This window comes from Perca flavescens, chromosome 8 (genome assembly GCF_004354835.1).
Source record: "Perca flavescens isolate YP-PL-M2 chromosome 8, PFLA_1.0, whole genome shotgun sequence".
In the NCBI taxonomy this organism is placed as follows: domain Eukaryota; kingdom Metazoa; phylum Chordata; class Actinopteri; order Perciformes; family Percidae; genus Perca; species Perca flavescens.
In genome coordinates this window covers 11,428,793-11,445,150 of record NC_041338.1, presented here as the reverse complement: position 1 = coordinate 11,445,150, position 16,358 = coordinate 11,428,793, and the positions used below count along the sequence as shown (strand labels likewise).

General features: G+C 41.7%; 2 long non-coding RNA genes across 2 annotated transcripts; both read left to right on the top strand.

Moving 5' to 3' along the window:
• The first annotated feature begins 8,971 nt into the window (after positions 1 to 8,971).
• On the top strand, positions 8,972 to 10,468 carry LOC114560437 (uncharacterized). The gene is made up of 3 exons (XR_003693188.1): positions 8,972 to 9,224; positions 9,968 to 9,987; positions 10,129 to 10,468. It is a non-coding gene; the product is annotated as an uncharacterized LOC114560437 (long non-coding RNA).
• A 1,202-nt stretch (positions 10,469 to 11,670) lies between these two features.
• Positions 11,671 to 16,127, top strand: LOC114560436 (uncharacterized). Its single transcript, XR_003693187.1, has 7 exons — positions 11,671 to 12,555; positions 12,666 to 12,751; positions 12,927 to 13,100; positions 13,876 to 13,978; positions 14,226 to 14,288; positions 14,570 to 14,641; positions 15,351 to 16,127. It is a non-coding gene; the product is annotated as an uncharacterized LOC114560436 (long non-coding RNA).
• Positions 16,128 to 16,358: the final 231 nt, after the last annotated feature.

Below are 16,358 nucleotides of genomic sequence, written 5' to 3'. Positions count from 1 at the left end.
ATTTCAAACACACTTGCTAAAACAGGATTTAACATGACAGGGCTTTACGAAATAAAATCACAAAGGAGCCTTAAAATAGGACAACATAACGCACATATCATACGCGCGTTATGTTAGTGAAGCTAGCTTGCACAGCTTTAGCTGTAGCATTCCGACCATGTTACTCTGTTTCTCTAAATAACTATTATCTACAATCATATATACTGACATTATTTTGACCACATTTAGTGTTTTTACTAGCGACTAACCGGGAAAGAACAGGGAAATTATGAGACCCGCCTCTGTGTTTCCTTCTCCCGCGGCTACGGCCGCTGTCTCACTGGGAGGCGAGGCGCCCTTGTGATGGGAATTGGACTACAGCTTACAAAGTTAATTTACACCAAATTCAATTAATGAGGCTCTTATACAGCAATGCCAATATACATATGAAAACAATAACAAAATATATATACATAATTAAACCCCATTATGTGGCCAAAACATTACTGGGCGTAACATATGCGATTCACATTAAAATATACATGTTGACTTGCACAAAACATAAATATACCATGCCAATTATATGATTTTGCAAGGGTATACCCTTGACACGACAGGACGAAATATTTGGATTAGTTTTAGGAAATTGTGTTTGGATTGTGCTTAAAAAAATGTCACGACAATTTTGCAAGAGCACAGAATGAGGATGAGGGTCACTATATTATTCCAAGAGAGAAGCTATAAACTGCGAATCTGTGGTAGTATCTTATCAGTCTGACAAGCACCAACAAAAAATGTCTGTTAGATTCCTCATAGGATTTACTGTAAATAATTAAATGAAGTTAAAGCCCCAAAAAATTATCTTAAAAAAACAAAAAATTAAAGCTGCAAGCAGCGTTGGATGGGCCCTCGCACCTCCTTGCACGTTGGGGTTACTGGCAGACGCCGCTCCTTGCGGCCGTGCATTTGCGCAGCACTCAGACACTGCAAATCGTCACCAATGAAAAGAGAACTCTCTTCTGAGTTCAATGATACCTCACACAAGACTACCTTAAACGTTTCAAAAGTTATGAAAGGGGCCTGGGTAAGTGGGCTTGGTTAAGTTAAGTATAGGGGGCGGCTCAGTATCACATGTAGACCATCAGTGGCGGTTTTACATGGAGGCCTAGGGAGGCCCGTGCCTGGCCACCCCTGTGCCCCCCACCCCCAATGAAAGTTAAAAGCTCTAGTCACAAAACAAATAATTAAGTTTGTTTTAATGTAATTGTAATTTTGTGGAACATGATGGAACATGACTCCATTTCCCAGAATGCTTTACTTTAAGTAAGTTTTTAAAATGGTTAACAAAATTTGTGGTGGACATTTGTTTGAAAGCTTCTTTTCTACACAATTTGATGGTCAACATTGGACTTTAAGTTTCAGAAGACCCTTACAACTTCAGATTACAAACGTTTATAGATTTGACACCTGTAATAACAGCAACATGGAAAATAATAGCAGGCCTAAAAGGTCATCTGTACTAGTTCATTTTGAAGAATGAATTCCAACACGAACACCAGGGGCCTCATGTATAAGACTGCGCAGCTTTCATACCAGAAGATGGCGTACGGCCAAAACTTGAAAAGTACCTACGCACAGAAATATTCACATATATAAAAAGTCGTCCCCTACCACCCTGCAAAACAAATTTTGCGTTCGCGGGCCCTGACTTGTGCAATGGCATGCAAATTATCCAATCCAAAATGAAAAAAACAAGACCACCTTACCAGGGAATCAAACTCCAGACTCCAAGACCAAAGCTGTTCTAACCACTCACCTAGCAGTGCTTACAGAATGTTGTACAACCACTTGATGTCTTCAAGCTAGGTAACCATACTGTATACAAAAAATAGGTACCAACCATAGACAGTATATATAGAATGAACCAACAGATCCTGTTGCTCTGGACGGAGACCAGTGAAGGATATTAGAAGCACTTTTCCGGTGAGCGCTGAGCATTAGTGCGCAGCCTCCAACTTTTCAGGTATTATTCATTAAAACAAGCATTAGATTATTAGCGTTATATTAGTTATGTTTCATCCGACCTGCTCCGGTGGGACAATTGAAACAAAGCACAACTACCGTTCAAAGTCAATTTATACTTAAATCATTCTATATTTGTACCGAATAACACATGATACTTAGAGAACACATATGTGAGTTGTTAATCACAAAAAAAAATCTATCTGTAACCTTATCTTAGAAAATAACTTTATCTGAAAAGTGTTTCAACTGTCCCGGCTCTGCCCTAGTAACAATAACCGGAACCATGGTATTGTTGCAGAAATAGTCAAAATGCTTACAAGTACTACACATACTTTTCCAGCACTTCAAAACTCTATTACCATATTTGAAATTTTATTTTGAATGCAATGACCAAAAGATTTTTGTTCATCCTTCAAAGATTGTCTCCATTTATAAAAAGTAAAAGTTTCAAGATGTAGGAAAACTTATTTAAAATTAAAAAAAACATTAAATTATAATTTTATCAGTGCTGTAGGTAGCTGCAGAGGAGCGCTTATTAGCTATTTCCATTCCCTAATATACATACAGTATACACTCCTTTTCATTTGAATTAATATTAAGATAAGAATTATTATAAAATTAATTGTATCTACAGCTCAACTCAAGCTCAGTGCTTTATTGTCAGCCCCCCATCATTGCTACCAAAAACTTTTTGTAGTTCTTATGGCTCTGGTGCTGCTGCCCTCAAATGTTAGTCTGGAGCCTGTGAACTTAAAATAAAAGTGCACATTGTAATGTCTGTATGTTAAGTCTATTTATTTAATATTTAAATGTGAAAAAGTGCATTCCATTCAATTTTATTTATAGTATCAAATCATAACAGAGTTATCTCGAGACACTTTACAGATAGAGTAGGTCTAGACCACACTATAATTTACAAAGCCCCAACAATTACAGTAATTCCCTCAAGAGCAAGCATTAGCAGTGGCTATTGCAACAGTGGCAAGGAAAAACTGGGTGGGTGCAGCAGACGCAGCAGGACGCGGCCGGGCGTTTCAAGAAGAAAGAAGAAGAAGAAGAAGAAGAAGAAGAAGAAGAAGAAGAAACATAAGGACTCCAGGGAGTAAACTCCCCAGAGCTAGGTTAGTAACAAGCAGTTCTGGGACAGGATGCATATAAAAGGAAACAAATGAAAACATTGATGAGAGGCCGTACTGGCCTGCCTCCCTCTACTCACACTATATTATTGATTATATGATCAATAAATCTGATGACTACGAAGAGAAGCAGGTGGGCCGGGTTAGGCGGACGCTGCAACTCCTCACTTCTTAACTATAAGCTTTATCAAAGAGGAGAGTTTTCAGTTTATTCTTAAATGAGGTGATGGTGTCTGCCCCCCTAACCCAGACTGGGAGCTGGTTCCACAGGAAAGGAGCCTGGTAGCTGAAGGCTCTTGCTCTCATTCTACTTTTGGAGACTCTAGGAACCACAAGTAACTCTGCATTCTGGGAGCGCAGTGCTCTAGTGGGACAATAAGGTACTAACAGCTGTTCTAGATAGGATGGTGCTTGACCATTTAGGGCTTTGTCAATCAAGGACTTTAAAGTCAATCCTGAATTTTACAAGAAGCCAAAGCAGAGTAGCTAAAACAGGAGAAATATGATCTCTTTTCTTAGTTCTCGTCAGAACACGTGCTGCAGCATTCTGGATCAGCTGGAAAGTCTTAAGGGACTTATTTGAGCAACCTGACAATAGGGAATTACAATAGTCCAGCCTGGAAGTAACGAATGCATGGACTAGTTTTTCAGCATCGTTTTGAGACAGGATATTCCTAATTTTGGCAATGTTACGAAGATGAAAAAAGGCTGTTCTCGATGATTGTTTTAGATGGCCGTTAAAGGATATATCCTGATCAAAAATAACTCCTAGATTTCTGACAGTAGTGCTGGAGGCCAGGACAACACCATCCAGAGTAGCTATATCTTTAGATAATGAAGTTCGGAGGTGTTTAGGGCCCAGCACAATAACTTCAGTTTTGTTACAGTTTAACATCAGAAAATTAAAGGTCATCCATGATTTTATATCTTTAATACATGCTTGAAGTTTAGCTAACTGACTTGTTTCGTCTGGTTTGATTGATAAGTATAATTGGGTGTCGTCCGCATAGCAGTGATAGTTAATTGAGTGTTCCATCCATCCATCCATCCATCCATCCATCCATCTTCGTCCGCTTATCTGGTGTCGGGTCGTGGGGGGAGCAGCTCCAGCAGGGGACCCCAAACTTCCCTTTCCCGAGCAACATTAACCAGCTCCGACTGGGGGATCCCGAGGCATTCCCAGGCCAGGTTGGAGATATAATCCCTCCACCTAGTCCTTGGTCTTCCCCGAGGCCTCCTCCCAGCTGGACGTGCCTGGAACACCTCCCTAGGGAGGCGCCCAGGGGGCATCCTTACCAGATGCCCGAACCACCTCAACTGGCTCCTTTCGACGCAAAGGAGCAGTGGCTCTACTCCGAGCTCCTCATGGATGACTGAGCTTCTCACCCTATCTCTAAGGGAGACGCCAGCCACCCTCCTGAGGAAACCCATTTCAGCCGCTTGTACCCTGGATCTCGTTCTTTCGGTCATGACCCAGCCTTCATGACCATAGGTGAGGGTAGGAACGAAAACTGACCGGTAGATCGAGAGCTTTGCCTTCTGGCTAAGCTCTCTTTTTCGTCACAACGGTGCGATAGATTGAATGCAATACCGCACCCGCTGCGCCCGATTCTCCGACCAATCTCCCGCTCCATTGTCCCCTCACTCATGAACAAAACCCCAAGGTACTTGAACTCCTTCCCTTGGGGTAAGGACTCATTCCCTACCTGGAGAAGGCATTCCATCAGTTTCCTGCTGAGAACCATGGCCTCAGATTTAGAGGTGCTGATCCTCATCCCAACCGCTTCACACTCGGTTGCGAACCGATCCAGTGAGTGCTGAAGGTCGCAGGCCGATGATGCCATCAGGACCACATCATCTGCAAAGAGCAGCGATGAGATCCCCAGCCCACCAAACTGCAACCCCTCCCCACCCCGACTACGCCTCGATATCCTGTCCATAAATATTACAAACAGGATTGGTGACAAAGCGCAGCCCTGGCGGAGGCCAACCCTCACCTGAAACGAGTCCGACTTACTCCCGCAGCACCTCCCACAGTATCTCCCGGGGGACCCGGTCATACGCCTTCTCCAAATCCACAAAACACATGTAGACCGGTTGGGCATACTCCCAGGCTCCCTCCAGGATCCTTGCGAGAGTGAAGAGCTGGTCCGTTGTTCCACGACCAGGACGGAATCCGCATTGTTCCTCCTCAACCCGAGGTTCGACTATCGGCCGAACCCTCCTTTCCAGCACCTTGGAGTAGACTTTACCAGGGAGGCTGAGAAGTGTGATACCCCTATAATTGGCACACACCCTCTGGTCCCCCTTTTTAAAAAGGGGAACCACCACCCCAGTCTGCCACTCCTTTGGCACCGTCCCACACTTCCACGCAATGTTGAAGAGGCGTGTCAACCAGGACAGTCCCTCCACACCCAGAGCCTTGAGCATTTCTGGACGGATCTCATCAATCCCCGGGGCTTTGCCACTGTGTAGTTGTTTGACTACATCAGTGACTTCCGCCTGGGAAATCGACGACAATCCCCCATTATCCTCCAGCTCTGCCTCTAACATAGAGGGCGTATTAGTCGGATTCAGGAGTTCCTCAAAGTGCTCCTTCCACCGCCCTATTACCTCCTCAGTTGAGGTCAACAGTGTCCCATCCTTACTGTACACAGCTTGGATGGTCCCCCTCCTGAGGTGGCGAACAGTTTTCCAGAAGCACTTTGGTGCCGACCGAAAGTCCTTCTCCATGTCTTCTCCAAACTTCTCCCACACCCGCTGCTTTGCCTCTTTCACGGCAGAGGCTGCAGCCCTTCGGGCCCTTCGGTACCCTGCAACTGCCTCCGAGTCCTCCGGGATAACATATCCCGGAAAGACTCCTTCTTCAGTCGGACGGCTTCCCTGACCACCGGTGTCCACCACGGTGTTCGTGGGTTACCGCCCCTTGAGGCACCTAAGACCCTAAGACCACAGCTCCTCGCCGCAGCTTCAGAAATGGAAACTTTGAACATTGTCCACTCGGGTTCAATGCCCCCAGCCTCCACAGGGATGCACAAAAAGCTCCGGAGGTGTGAGTTGAAAGTCTGTTGGACAGGGGCCTCCTCCAGACGTTCCCAATTTACCCCGCACTACACGTTTGGGCTTACCAGGTCTGTCCAGAGTCTTCCCCACCCTCTGACCCAACTCACCACCAGATGGTGATCGGTTGACAGCTCTGCCCCTCTCTTCACCCGAGTGTCCAAAACATACGGCCTCAGATCAGATGAAACGATTATGAAATCGATCATTGACCTTCGGCCTAGGGTGCTCTGGTACCAGGTACACTTATGAGCATCCCTATGTTCGAACATGGTGTTCGTTATAGACAATCCATGACTAGCACAGAAGTCCAACAACAAACAACCACTCTGGTTTAGATCAGGGAGGCCGTTCCTCCCAATCACGCCTCCAGGTGTCTCCATCATTGCCCACGTGTGCGTTGAAGTCCCCCAGCAGAACAATGGAGTCCCCACTGGAGCCCCATGCAGGACTCCAGTCAAGGTCTCCAAGAAGGCCGAATACTCCGAACTCCTGTTTGGTGCATATGCACAAACAACAGTCAGAGTTTTCCCCCCACAACCCGCAGGCATAGGGAGGCGACCCTCTCGTCCACGGGGTAAACTCCAACACAGCGGGCGCTCAGCCGGGGCTTGTGAGTATCCCCACACCCGCCCGGCGCCTCACACCCTGTGCAACTCCGGAGAAGAAAAGAGTCCAACCCCTATCCAGGAGTATGGTTCCAGAACCAAGACTGTGCGTGAGAGGTAAGCCCCACCAGATCTAACCGGTAGCGCTCCACCTCCCGCACCAGTTCCGGCTCCTTCCCCACAGAGAGGTGACATTCCACGTCCCCAGAGCCAGCGTCTGCCGCCCGGGTCTGGTCCGCCGAGGCCCCTGACCTTCACTGCCACCCATGTGGCATCGCACCCGACCCCAACGGTTCCTCCCACAGGTGGTGGGCCCATGGGCTGGAGAGATGGGAGCCACGTAGCTTGTTCGGGCTGTGCCCGGCGGGCTCCGTGGCAAACCCGCCACCAGGCGCTCGCCGACGAGCCCGCCCGCCTGGGCCTGGCTCCAGACGGGGCCCGGGCTTCCTCCGGGCAGGGTCACTCCATCTCTGCTTAGCTTTTTCATTGGGGTTTTTGAACCATTCTTTGTCTGGCCCTTCACCTGAGACCACTTTGCCTTGGGAGACCCTACCAGGAGCACAAAGCTCCAGACAACACAGCCCTCAGGTTCACAGAGACACACAAACCTCTCCACCACGATAAGGTGATGGTTCACGGAGAAGGTTAATTGAGTGTTTCCTAATGATATTACCAAGAGGAAGCATATATAAGGAGAATAAAATTGGTCCAAGCACTGAGCCTTGTGGAACGCCATGTTTAACTTTCGCGTACTTAGAGGATTTATCATTAACATTAACAAATTGAGATCGATCAGAGAAATAAGACTTAAACCAGCTTAGTGCAATTCCTTTAATTCCGATTTAGTGTTCTAATCTCTGTAACAGGATTGTATGGTCAATAGTGTAAAGCAGCACTAAGATCTAATAAAACAAGAATGGAGACAAGTCCTTTGTCTGCAGCAGTTAGAACGTTGTTAGTAATTTTCACCAGTGCCGTCTCTGTGCTAAGATTCTTTCTAAATCCTGATTGAAAGTCTTCAAATAAGCTGTTGCTATGGAGAAAATCACATAACTGATTAGCAACTAGTTTCTCAAGGATCTTGGAGAGAAAGGGAAGGTTAGATATAGGTCTATAGTTTGCTTAGACCTCAGGATCGAGGGTGGTTTTTTTCAGAAGAGGTTTTATCACAGCTACTTTAAATGACTGTGGTACATGACCTGTTAATAGAGACATATTGATCATATCTAGTAGAGAGGTGTTAACTACGGGTAATGCTTCTTTGAGTAGCCTCGTTGGGATGGGGTCTAAGAGACAGGTAGATGGCTTTCCTGAAGATACCTTTACCATTAGTTGTTGAACGTCTCTAGGAAAAAAACAGTCTAAGTATATGTCAGGTCTAGTCGTTCTTTCTAGCAGTCCTGCGTTGAAAGGTGAACCATTTGAGGGCAAAAGGTGATGAATTTTATCTCTAATTGTTATAATTTTATCATTAAAGAAGCTCATGAAGTCATCACTACTCAGAGCTAGAGGAATAGATGGCTCATTAGAGCTGTGACTATTTAAAAGAAACCTTGGGTTGTTCTTGTTTTCTTCTATTAATGATGAGTAATAGTCTGATCTGGCATGTCTGAGGGCCGTCCTATAGGTTTTCAGACTGTCTTGCCAGTCCAAACGAGACTCTTCCATTTTGGTGGAGCGCCATTTACTTTCAAGTTTTTGCGAGTTTTGCTTTAATTTACGAGTTTGGGAGTTATACCAAGGTGCTAGTTTCCTTTGCTTCATCTTCTTTTTGAGTGGAGCAACAGAGTCTAAAGTAGTCCGTAGGCAGGCCGTAACACCATCTACACAATTGTCGATTTGAGAGGGACTAAAGTTTACATAAAGGTCCTCTGTTGTATTAAAACAAAGTAATGAGTTTAGTGCTGTTGGAATGTCTTCCTTAAATTTAGCTATAGCCCTGTCAGATAGGCATCTAGTATCAGAGGTGTCAAGTAACGAAGTACGAATACTTCGTTACCTTACTTAAGTAGAAATTTTGGGTATCTATACTTTACTGGAGTAATTATTTTACAGCATACTTTTTACTTCTACTCCTTATATTTTCACGCAATTATCTGTACTTTCTACTCCCTACATTTTAAAAATAGCCTCGTTACTCATATTTCAGTTCCGCTTGTTTTCATTCCAGCTCGTCCGTCATCACCCGCTTCGAATGTTATCATTGGATTGAATGGGCGTTATCAGTGGTTATCAGCCTCATAGATATGGGTCAGTAGGGGCCTGCTGCGCCTATTGGTAAGCTCAGAAGGCTGTTATCATCCATTCGCATGGTTAATCACGGATAAATACACGAGAAGACTCCAGATCCAATCCCAGAGCAATCCAGGTCGCCGCTAACCGGAAGTCTGCTGGATAACGGCATATGTATACATAGGTAAGACCATTAAAATGAGAGCCTTTAAACTGTGATTATTTAGTCAATAAGCGTCAATAAGCGAAACGAATACAGAAAAAAATGTTTAATGATGGCGTGATATTAGTGTTGACATGAGATAACTGTTGCAATTGCGTTAGCTAACGTTATTGTATTATTAGCCTAAATGCGTTACGTTAGCATAAAACGTTACTAATTAGCATGTTTTGTTTTAAATGTCCCAATTAGCTTGAAAGTAAGTAGTTTTCCACACTGTTCACAGTGTAAATAGTAGTTTTCAACACTGTTCACAGTGTTAATAGTAAGGCTTATTGGATGTAGCTGCTCATTAACGTATTCATACGCCTATTGAGTGAAATATTCAAACCCAAAACGTATTTTTATGGTTGCACCAAGGATTGCACCTGTAGCATTGATGATACATCAAATGGACTCCAGGTGTTCAGAGTTTCATTGTATACATATCCATGAATTTAAGCCTGCCATTTCTGTTATAAGATGACTGTCCGTCTATTAGAAATAGATAGACTGTGGTGTCTCTGTTGCTTATTTGTAAGTGAGCAGTGAGAGAGGCTAACATAAACATTCATTGTTGTCCTGAACATTGAACTTCAAAAATAATACCCAAAAGCATAGGTCTGTCTGTCTCTATGTATGTTTGCATGTCTGTCTGTCTGTCTGTCTGTCTGTGTAACGTTAATACAAATCTGTCATGTACAAGTTTCTCTCTGTTTGTGTTTCAGGTTGAAGATGGCCCAGAGAGGTAAGCCTTACAATTGATAATCTAGGAGCATTAGGCGAGTGTGTATGAGAAAGATAGTATGATATTAAAATACATAACTAACAATGACACTTGTTTATTACTGATTATTGCTGACCAGCTTTTTCTTTATTATTAAACAAGAGAGAACACAAATTAATGAAGAACAAAGGGAAACTTTGAAAACATTTTTTGAGGATGGAATGACACGGGTTGGTTCCCCCCTCATATCAAGAGCTGCATCAGATACTGGTTTGGAAACCAATGTCATAGAAGTAAGGTTTACTTTAATTCCACACTTACAATCAACATATCAAATAAATACATAATTCTTCTGTACTGCTGGTAAAAATCTAAAGTTTTTGTTAACATCCCTTCTCTTCTCTGCTTATCTTCATAGTTGTCAGATTTCTCTACCAACCCTTATAGAGTTGGCTCAGGTTTGCCTTGGACCAGCTCTTAGTTATGCTTTTATAGTTTTAGACTGCCGGGGCACTTCCTTCCTTTGACACACTGAGCTCCTCTCTCCTCTCTCTTTCCATTTGTGTGCATCCATGTCCTAGAAATGCTTGTTACTAACCTAGCTCTGGGGAGCTTATTCCCTGGAGTCCTTATGTTTTCTCACCCAGCAGTTTTCCTTGGATTAGGATGGCATCTGCTGCTGGGGTCCTGCTCAACGCCCTGCTATACCCTGCTACGTCCTGCTATGCCCTGAAGTGCCCTGTTACACCCTGCTATACCCTGCTACGCCCTGCAGTGCCCTGCTACGTCCTGCTATACCCTGCTACGTCCTGCTACACCTTGCATTGCCTTTCAGTGCCCTGCTACGCTATAAACGGACGGACACACACACACACACACGCACACACACACACACACACACAGTAACTCTTGGGGGTAATTATTGTAATTGTTGGGTATTTGTAAATTATAGTGTGGTCTAGACCTACTCTATCTGTAAAGTGTTATGAGACAATTGTTATGATTTGATACTATAAATAACATTTATTTGAATTCAGTTTAATTGGGGTAATTCTCTTTTTTTGTGTTTTCTCTCTTTCAGAACTGGATTGGTAACTACAAGAGGTCCTTTAAAGCTTGTTCTAAGCCAGGGCCGCCAAAACAAAAACTTTACAGAAGAGAGCTGTCACCGTACAATCTTTTTTGTCGGGACATTCTCAAAAACAAAGGTGATGAACAATATTTAATTGATGCTTTTAAATGTTATACTAAATGGATTGTTGTTGTACATAGCGTTTACATCAGGGGTTCACAAGGGTCATTAAACAGATTTTCAAGAAAGTAATTGCCAAGTATTTCACAGACTCAGTGTAAGACTGCTGTGTCTATTGAAAAGAATCACCAGGTGATCTACTGCAAACGTTATCTTGTTTTTGCAGCGTTGTTACAGGGTTTTACAAGCCAAGTGAACCAGTGTGTTGGACAGATTGTCAGATTTTCTCTGTATGAATTTACTATACAAAGAGATGCTGACTCTATGGTGTTAAGTTTTCTGTGCATCTATTTTTGTTCTCAGGCACAATGAATGACATTAAGGGTAGGTGGTCCACATTGAGGGAAGATGTGAAGAAGCAGTATGTTCAGGAGGCAGCAGCACTGAAGGCACATGGGCAGACACAGGACCTTAGCCCTGAGATGAGGGAGCTTAAAATAAAAGGGCAAGAAAGAAGCTTCCTTTGCTAGGCATTAGTGGTATCATTATAGTATTAGATGTAAGGATAATTGATGGCAATTGTGATGTGAGCAGTACATTGTGACAGACAATTGGAGTGTTTATCTGTAGATTATTTTAGAATTTCAAATGAATTCATCCCAAATAAACATTCCATCTGATTTTTAAACATCTAGGGTATACTAAATCAGGTCCTCCGATGATTCACATACTCAAACCATATCCATCCAAATGTATGTTATAAGCAATTATTAAACATGAAATGGCAAGCATAAAATAAATAAAAATAAAAGAATAAACACTGTAAGACCATAATTAATCTGTAAAACAAAGTAGTAGGGTCAAGTGTTTACAAGGCTATCGGCATCAAATATTCTCACATTAAAAAGATTGTCGAAGGCTTATACCACCCCTCTCAAACAAACTTTTTACTGGTTGGGCTAGTCTATTCAGATCAAGGTGGTCAATTGAAACATTAGTAGTCACATATGGCTATGAGTCCATTAGACTCCATGTATATGGAGCTAATGTATAGTTTATGTAATCTCCATAAGCACTTATTTCTCACCTGTGACAACACTGTTTTCATAGAGATTGCCTAGCCCTGTTAAGAGTTGTTTCGTCAGTGTATGTTGGATCTTTAAAATTAACGTTTGTCCATTTTGTTTATAATCAATTATTTACTATTTTTGTGGTTTGCTTGTTTCTCTAAATATTATAAAGGTGTCCAAGCTTGAGGCTCTGGGTGTGGAGACGGCCATTTTGTCCTTTGACAGTCAAAAGGCCAGCTTAGAGGTCTTTGAAATGAGTAGCAAAAAAAGCCACTGTGTTCCTTGACTCAACGGACACAGTGAACAATTTTGCACTGCATTTCAAAGGTAATATTTGTTGTATGAAAGACCACACAAATGGACTCAGCCCCATAATAGTGCAAATATACATAAAATAGTTTTATGGAATTAATTGTTGTCTGTTTTCATATCTGCAGCCAGCTCCTCAGCCGCAACACCTACTACTAAAGAGCCCATCAGTGTGCTTTTGAAAAAAGTACAAGATCTTTTCAAGCAAGATATAGTAAGCATACGTTCAAACACTTTTTTAATATTATCAAATTAATAAATTATGTATCTAATGTACCCATCAACCATAAGATTATGACACTTTAACAAAACTAGCTTTCAACAGGAGGGAAGTCAGAATTATCCAACTGTGTAACATGTGCATGCATATGTGTGCCCATGTCTTTCAGAGGAGGCCGGAGGTACTGGAAGGCTCCCCTACCAGTCCATTGTGAATAACGATGATGTAACAATCAAAGTTGCTGGGCTGCCCATTGGACTTCATATCAAGAAGCCCTCCTTCTACGGAAGAAACCAATTAGAGGCCATTTTGGCAGCTGCCGAGCAAATTTCATTTGAAATAAGTAAGTGATATTAACAGTGGTTGTTGTCTTTCTTCACTTGTGTTCCTGCAGACCATTTGGCTCTATGCAAAGTTGGGAAAATAAGTTAACTAAAGAATAATACAGGCCTTCATGTGAGTCTTTGTTTAGTGCTGGGCCATTGCAGACATCCAGAATAGCTTTATTGCATTTGCGTCTTTGGCAGTTTGTAAGGATTGTTACAATATTCCTCAGTTGGAGTTTTCATCATTGTGGGGGTGGCAGTAGCTCAGTCTGTGGGGAGTTGCTGGTTCAAGTCCCAGTACGGACCAAAGTACAGAGCGTGGATTGGTAGATCTAGAGATGCCAGTTCCTGGGCACTGCCAGCAAGGCACCGTACCCCCCCAACCGCAGCCCACTCACTCTGACTCTCCATTTATGCATGAATAGGTCCTGAGCATGTCTGTGTGTGTTTCAGGCCAGTGTGTAGTGATTTCTAACAAACAGAGTGTAAATTGTAATTTCCCCACTGGGGATCAATAAACAGTATAAATTAATTAAAATTATAGTATAACACGTTTTCTAAAAAGGCACCTCTTCAGAATATCCTGTAAGTGTTTAGTTAAATGTGACTGGGATGGCCCTTGGCAATGGTTTACATATTTTTCATGCTCATTAAACTATTAACTATAAACTATTAAACTAATCTTCATTGATACTGCTATGTGATTATTTGTTCTCCAGTAATGCATGAAGACCAATTATTTGTTATGCTCATATTACACATGTTTTCCTTTTTCCTAAACATATCAATTAGATACAGCACAATGCAACCCCACTGACATGGCAGAGGGAATGTCCGAGCACATGGACGCAGAAGCTACGCTGAGTTGTTTTATTACCTCCTGGGAACTGCCAAGGTGATCGTTAGCAAGGCACCGAAACCTCCCAACTGCTGGAGATCAATACAAAATATGAATTAAAAAATTGAATTAAATTTAAATGAATATTTAACATTAAACTTAAGAAGCACATTTCACTACATATGTAACTTTTGTAATTCAACCTCATTACACAGCATATTTGACCACTGTCCACATGTCTGATGCAAATTATATGATGAAATTTTCACCTTTGTGTCATGGTTGAATGTCTTTAAATCAACAGACACAACAGTTTGCATCCAAAAGAAGTCAGTGGAACAGATCTTTGAGGCTATGTGTGGAAATGGTATTTCTTGCAATCTTATTACATTTTGAAAAACAATTGCTACAAATCATTTACTTGTTTGAAAATTACAATATATAGATACAATATTTACCCAAGTGACATTAAACAGCTTCTATAAGCTTGGTATCCTGATCATTTCACACTTTGAATTGGCTGTTGAGATTTAGATTTAGATGTTTACTATAACCATTGACAGTATAAATGCTAAATTACAAATTTGAATTAAGATTCAAAATTTGCATCTAGAAAGATGTTATTGTGTTTTCTTTTATGTTCTTTAGGTGCACAGCAGATGGAAGGAGAGTCCTCAGAAACAGCCACTAATGTAGCCATTGTGATGACTGAAGATGAAGGTATCTGTCCAAACTGTGGTTATATATATTTAAGGAAGTCCAATTGATACTAATAATGCCTTTTTCAAGCAGCAAAGATAAAAACAAGTAATTTCAACAGATTACAATACTGCACTATGTTATCACAATTATGTTATTACAGGTGAAAACTGGTTGAATTGGATTTAACCTAAAATGCATTAGATTTAGGTGCAGTCCAGTGGAAAAAAAAGAAGTTGAAACAACTGAAAATAAAATATAAGAACAAAGGTTCTGACATGAAAATTAGGGATATTCCATGTACAACTAAAAAGGCCAGGCCTGTTATCTATGGGGAAAAAAACGACAGTTTTGTGTTTTTTGACCATGGTAACTGTTATGCTGTGATAAACTGAGGTGCATGTCACCTGATAACAGGTGTCACTAAATAATTACTTAAATTATCTCCCTAATTTAACATTTTCAGAAATTATTTTTTCATTTCCCAGCCCCTCAGCCCCCTCTGATTGTCAAACCAGCTCAATTTAAATGTCAACTGGGCTACACAGTCTTTTCTGACTTATTTTATTGTTATTTAATTTTGCTTGGTGTTTAACCGTTTAATCAGGGGGATTTTCATTTGGCAAAAGTTGTAAATGAAATGGCTGCCTTAGAGACATTGTTTTATATATGTTAATGATTTCAACTAACTGGCTTCACTTCCAAAATATTTATGTTTTTCTTTCGGTAGATGGAGGCAATTTGTGCTGTGTCTGGCGCATCCATTTTGACAACCAGAAGAAGAATGCTACAAAGAAGTGGCCTTCATGGTCTCAGTGCTCAGTGTGTCAATCATGGTCCCACACTGCTTGTGGTTTTAAAAGAAGCATGTGCCTTTATTGCCAGGGTCAACACACCATGCAAACACCCTGATTTCTAGTAGTCTATATCTAGGTCCATTGCCACCGAAAATTCCACGGATGTCCCTCATTTTCAGCTGATGTCCGTCCCCTTCCTGTTTCTTTGTGTTGACAGCTAGCTAGACTATCTGTCCAATCTGAGTTTTCTGTTGAATACAAATATTTACGTACGAACGTACACAAGTTTGAGGTGTTTTTACTGTGTTGATGGCCCCGACTGCATCCCTACAAACACACACTCCGTTTAAAAAGAACCCTGGAGTGTTTGGTCGGAAAGTCCGGCTTGAGTGAAAGCTCATCTGAACTCTGGTGCATGTCTGTATGGATTGTATATATGTATACGGATTTGGCCGGCAGCCTTGAGTTGACACTTGATTTAAAGCCTGTTAACATTTATTAGGTGCCTGTTCATCATTTTCATTAAAATAGACTCCTTGTGAATCTTGCCTCTACATGCCTTTGGATTACACTTATATATTTTAATTTACCCTAGTTAAAATTCTTTGTACTTTATTGTTGTTTATTGACTCCATCAATGTGGTCCCTTTCAAACCGTACAATGTGGGGAACATTTAAAGTTATATTGTACTGAATTGAGTACACATGTTGGAAATAAAAGGTATCCGATTTCTCAGTTTCATTATTGGCTTACTTATTCAATACCAGGGTCACTGTATGATTTGATGTTTTACATAACTTAAACTTATTTTCCACAGTCCTACTACCCAGAATGTCCTTGTTTATTGTCACTAGTAGGTATTTTGCAAAATTGATACTGAAAAGAGGGTTTATGTCAAAGGGATTAGTAAACTTGTGAAAACGTGGGCATACAGTTGGAA